Below are 5498 nucleotides of genomic sequence, written 5' to 3'. Positions count from 1 at the left end.
TGAATATAAAACCCAGTTGAATATAAAAAAGTCTAGTGCGAATGTTACTCCCGCTCGTCATCGGCAGCTGTCACTGAAGACAATCGTCCGTAAGCTACACCGGTCCGAGCGCTTCAGATGCGCCCTTTGAAATGGGACGGAGCTGTAGTTAGCAACAACTTGTTAATATTGTGACAATAGGCCTACACTCTTAGAAGAAAAGGTTCTATATAGAACCTTAAAAGGTTCTATAGGCGCTTCGTATTTGGAACCCCTAAAAGGTTCTACACTCTTAGAAAAAAAGGGTTCATTGGGGTTCTATATAGAACCAGTGGTGGTATGTAAGGAACTACAAACTTCGTTCATGACAAGGAGGTTTTTTCCCTGCAGAATACACTTTTACTCTTGAGACCTTTAGGCCTACATTAGAGTAACGTTATGCAAGATCATTTTGCTTTACTAAGGTTTGAAATATATGACTAGTAGTTTTTCCCCAATGCGGTATTAGTGGTTATTAATAAAGCGTAATAAAGTATCTCAATATTTATTTCATGAGTCAGCCCTGCAAACCGGTTGGTAGAAAACTTAGTGGATAGTGGAAATATGCACTCAAACACCATCAGATGAAGTCCCACCAGCAGGAGGCCTTACCAGGGGCTCTATTGTGGAGCCTGTCGCGGTCCAGCAGCACACCAGGGTCTCCCACTCAGCTCAATACAAGTCTACATCATTCTTTCTTATTTTATGTACTGTAAATTTAAATGTGTATGTTGATTTTGAGATTTTTTAACGTATGTTGTAAATAGTTGGGGGGAAAAAAAGGTATAGAATCATTTGTTTCATGTAAAAATTATGACTGTCATTACAAAAATAAACTATGTCCAGAGCAATGAATTTTCTTTTATTTACACATTTAAAGTTGCATAAAAATAAATAAATAAACAGATTTTTTTTCCTTTTAAAAAATATAAGTTAAAAAAAGTTAAACAAATATATATAATATTCTCAATCATTCTTTCAAGAAGAGAAAACTCTCTCTTTTGCCTGTCCATCCTCTCCTGTGCTCTCCTCGCCTCTGCAGTCCCATGTCTTCTCTAATCAAGTCAAAAACTCGTCCTCTCGGTCTCTTCTTCGTGGTGCTGCCGGTGCTGATGCTGGTGCTCGTGCTGGTGCCTCTGGCTCCTCCTCACCGTGGGCACCCACTGCTGAACTTGACCCTGGTTTGTCCTCAGGGATTAAGGCAATGAGGACAGGGAGTGCCTCTGTCCCAACACCTCATCCATGAGGACAAACCAGGGCCAAGTTTCAGCAGTGGGTTTCCCACTCACACCCTCACCTGTCCCAGGACACTTGCAATCCTAAGGCAGAGCAAATTAACCATGGCTTGTTAACAACAACAGCACAATACATTTCAGCTAAGATGTGTGTATTAACTTTCTTACTTGGTATTTTTTATTTTTTTTTGGCCTGTATGAGAGTTAATTACCTTCCCCAGCAGACCCATTTTCTCCAGAATTGCTATAAAAAAGCAGAAAAGGGTACATGAAAAATTAAAACCTTAAATTATAGTTAAAGGTTTTAACCTTATAGTTAAAACCTTTGTAGACGTAGCTTGCATGACACCACTACAAAAACACATAAAAGTAAAACCCCATTGCCTTGTCTACTGCTTTTCTTATTGTTTTTCTTATAGCTTTATAGGGTGAGTGATATTTCTTATAATACACAAGTGAGACAGACTAGTGCAAATATTACAATAAAAATGTATTAAATTTATTTATTTAATTGCAATTTAATAAATTGAGCTGTCTGCTCCTTGCTCCCTGAAACAATTATTAAACTAAATATTAGGAAGTTGTATACCACCTTACAAATGAAGCCACGCAATGGTGATGAATGAGTTAAGATGAAGTTTGTAAGAAAGAAAAACTTGTGGCTTTTAACTCACTAGCTATTTGAGTAAATGAAAACATAATACTTACATTTAAATGTGAATTTGCCGTCCACCACCGAACTCTCGGCCGTCATTTTTTATAATAATAATGCTGTCGTCACCGGCGCGCGATGGCTTATGGGATAGAATCAGGCCGCAAGGATCCGTTTATGCATCCTTTCTTTCACGGGGAAATGAAGGGTGCATTTGGCGTCGCTTTTGAATCAGGGTAGCCTTCGTCGCGCCGCGATGACTCAACCGGCCTTCGAATACGGCCTTTGGATGATGCCGAATTGAATTGGGACAGCCTTCATCGCGCCGCGGTGACGCAATCGGCCTTAAAATGCGACCTCCAGGTGTGCAGCCTTTGAATTGGGACATCCTTCGTCGCGCCGCTGTGACGTTTCGTCGTGCCGCTGTGACGCAATCGGCCTTCAAATACGGCCAATCGGCCTTCAAATACGGACTTCGGAGGCTGTAGCCTTCACATTGGGACACAGCTATTGATCAGGTTCTATAGCCAGGACATTCCTTCTACGCCAGGCACTCTAGTGCTCTCGTCCTAAGTGTACCTGTGCGCAGCTTCACACTGGGACAGGCAGGGCTCGTTGTGGCATAGTGGGTACTCATTCCCCAAAGTGTCGGTAGTCGACGCAGTTTGAGTTCCCTCGAAAGGGAACGTCTCGGGTTACGACTGTAACCCTTGTTCCCTGAGAAGGGAACGAGACACTGCATCCCTCAACACGCCTTCCCCTGCCTGGGAGCGACTTGCTTCATTTCAGAATCTAACTCTGTTGTGTGCCGGCGTCTGTTTGTAGCTTCCGTGTACGCCGTCACACATTACGTCATGACGCAACACCAATCAAGATTGGCTTAGTTTCATTCGTGCTTCAGAGCCGCTACGCCAAGGGCGTTCCCCAAAGTGTCAGTAGTCGACGCAGTGTCTCGTTCCCTTTTCAGGGAACAAGGGTTATAGTCGTAACCCAAGACGTTGCATGGAGTGCACTCAGCAGAGCAGAAAAAAACAAAAGAAAGTTCAGTCTTGTATCGCTTGAGATTTGTAAGAGCCGCGCTATATTGGTCCAATGAGGGTTTCCAATAACACGGGAAGGTTTATTGCGCGTTCCGTCTTTCCAGCATCTCAAAGTAATTTGGGTTAAATGCAATACATTTCTCATATGTATTTACTCGTTATTTCATCTGACTCCATAAATGAAAGGTTTTGATAATATCTATGCATCACTAAAAGTGAGCGAATGTTTGATTATTACTTTTAGACTTATTAAATGAACAAGGTCAAAATCAGTTTGAATAATCAAATGTAACAATTTATTAAATCAGGTATCAGGTCAATTGTATAATCAATTCAAAGATAATCAATATAAAGCATGAATAAAAAGAAGAGATGCGAACCCAACCTGATGCAAATTACATGAGGCTGGAAGTCTCGGTCACTTCCAGCCATCACGGGCCAGTCTAGATACAGAAAAGCCCAGATTCTCCTGCTGCATTCCATTAAATAGCCAAAACCTCTTTCATATGTTAACAATGGGAATTTACATTCAGAGTTGACACCTTTTGGGGGTAGGAGACCATTTGCCAGAGACAACCTTCCTTTGTGTGTCAGTTTCTCTAAACTTCTCAAAACCTGATTTCTTTTTGTTTAATCTAGTTGGAAATGAGACATTTGTACCACTCACTCTGAGACATTTTAAATGATACTAAACATAATAATCATTCACATTAAACCACATATATATTCTTGTGTGAGTCTTTGGTGTGAGAGGGAGTGAAACTGTATGGGGGAGGTCAGATGGTAATTTCCAGCAAGGTCCTTTGTCCAGACCAGTCTATCTCTCTAACCAGTTTCTCCAGCCTTACAGTCCCTCCTTGGCCCCGTGGGTCACATTCGGATGAACACTTACGGGGTCACAGTAAGGCGTTTGTTGTAATCCTTGAGATGTAACTCAAAAAGTGTCTTTGCAATGTTAGCATCTGTAGAAGCTCAGCGGGCTGTGTTCACCTGCAGAACACCTGGTCTCACCAGGTGTATGTAACTTGAGTTCAGCAGGTGGATGAATGCGTTCAGTTTTTTCTTCTTGTAATCCTGTGATGTAAGCAAAGTTCATAGAGTCAATCTGGATATTTGTGACTTGTTCAGTTCAGTGTCATTCCTCCATGGAGAAACTTCTGCTTCCCTGGCACCTTCTCCACGATGATGATCTGACCCTTCTTGACCAACCCTGTCACCTCCAGCGGTACGGTGGTCTGGGCAGACCTCAGTGGATGAAGGGGTTCTCCTTCGATCCACACTGCTTTGTGTGAGACACCTGAAAAGCATCTTAAATGTCCGCTTCACAATTGAGCACATATGAACTTACAGTCGTAGGGAAATGCATAGGAACGCATAATGCAATAAAGCAAAATCATGTCATGTTCAATGTAAAATACCATGTTCATGTCAGCAAATGTGAGTGGTACATCTGGTCTCAAGTGTTCCTCAAGGTCAAGTAGGGTGGTCCCATTTTAAACATCCAATTCTTCACTACCCCCGTGATGATATTAAATGGTAGTGGAATTTAAATATTCTTGGTCTGACTTACTCAACGGAAATGCAGCAAGAGGTCGGTGTAATCTAAATAATCAAATCGATGGTACGCATCAACAAACCTTGTATTCACAGTAATAATATCTAATCAAAATCATGAATCAATACATATATAATAATCATTGTTTGTTCAGTAATCAGTAATCTTACAATGCATAATACAAGAATGGAGATTGTTCATTCCTTGTATCAGTGTGTGTGTGTGTGTGTTTAGTCATATGACAGTTTGGTGTTTGTGTGGGTGTTTGTGTGTGTGTGTTTAGTCATATGACAGTTTGGTGTTTGTGTGGGTGGGTGTTTGTGTGTGTGTGTGTGTGTGTGTGTGTGTGTGTGTGTGGGGGGTTTTTTTGGTGTGTGTGTGTGTGTGTGTGTGTGGCTGGCTAAGTCACAGGACAGGGTTGAATTGTAATTTTTTGTAATTGATTGAAGCGTTCACACTTCAGATCTAGTTTGTTTTTATAATGTGTCTGTTATTAGAGGCATTGTTGAGAAATCATGGGCCCTATGATTTTCCAACCACACCAATAACAATCAGTTAAACATTTTTGAATTGTAATAGCAGGTCTGCCTCTGCTTTAGAATTTGTATTATCAATTTGTGACTGTAGCCATTCATGTGTACGTTACAGTGTTTTCCCATGAGTTGGTAATGTGTACTGTCATCATGGGTTCAGCTTTGCCATCCTATGTGTGTGAAGCTGTCTGGATCTGTTCAGTGTGATGATGGACAATAGATCATTAGTGAAGTGTCACTTTTGGGCTCTATGCCATCTTTATCTTCTTATGTGTAGTGTTCAGCGGTAATGGAGGTGTGTGTTCAGTGTTCATGCCTAAGAGATGGGTGGAATCAAATATGATAATTGTGTTGTAAATTTGGATCCAGTTCTAACTGGGAGGCCACAGTTATGCAGTAGTGTGTTACTGTGATGTGTGAGTGGCCTCTTGAGTTGTCTGTTCACCCATCTCCAGAATTTCAGGT

At 41.3% G+C, this 5498-nt stretch overlaps 1 long non-coding RNA gene across 1 annotated transcript; it reads right to left on the bottom strand.

Moving 5' to 3' along the window:
- Positions 1–939: 939 nt before the first annotated feature.
- LOC306985592 lies at positions 940–2414 on the bottom strand. Its single transcript, XR_013794830.1, has 3 exons — positions 1962–2414; positions 1466–1497; positions 940–1337 (listed from the first exon to the last, which is right to left on the bottom strand). It is a non-coding gene; the product is annotated as an uncharacterized lncRNA (long non-coding RNA).
- Between the last annotated feature and the right edge of the window lie 3084 nt (positions 2415–5498).

Source organism: Phoxinus phoxinus, assembly GCF_949152265.1.
Source record: "Phoxinus phoxinus genome assembly, chromosome: 18".
In the NCBI taxonomy this organism is placed as follows: domain Eukaryota; kingdom Metazoa; phylum Chordata; class Actinopteri; order Cypriniformes; family Leuciscidae; genus Phoxinus; species Phoxinus phoxinus.
Note: the sequence above shows the minus strand (reverse complement) of the source record. Positions and strands in the feature narration are given on the sequence as shown.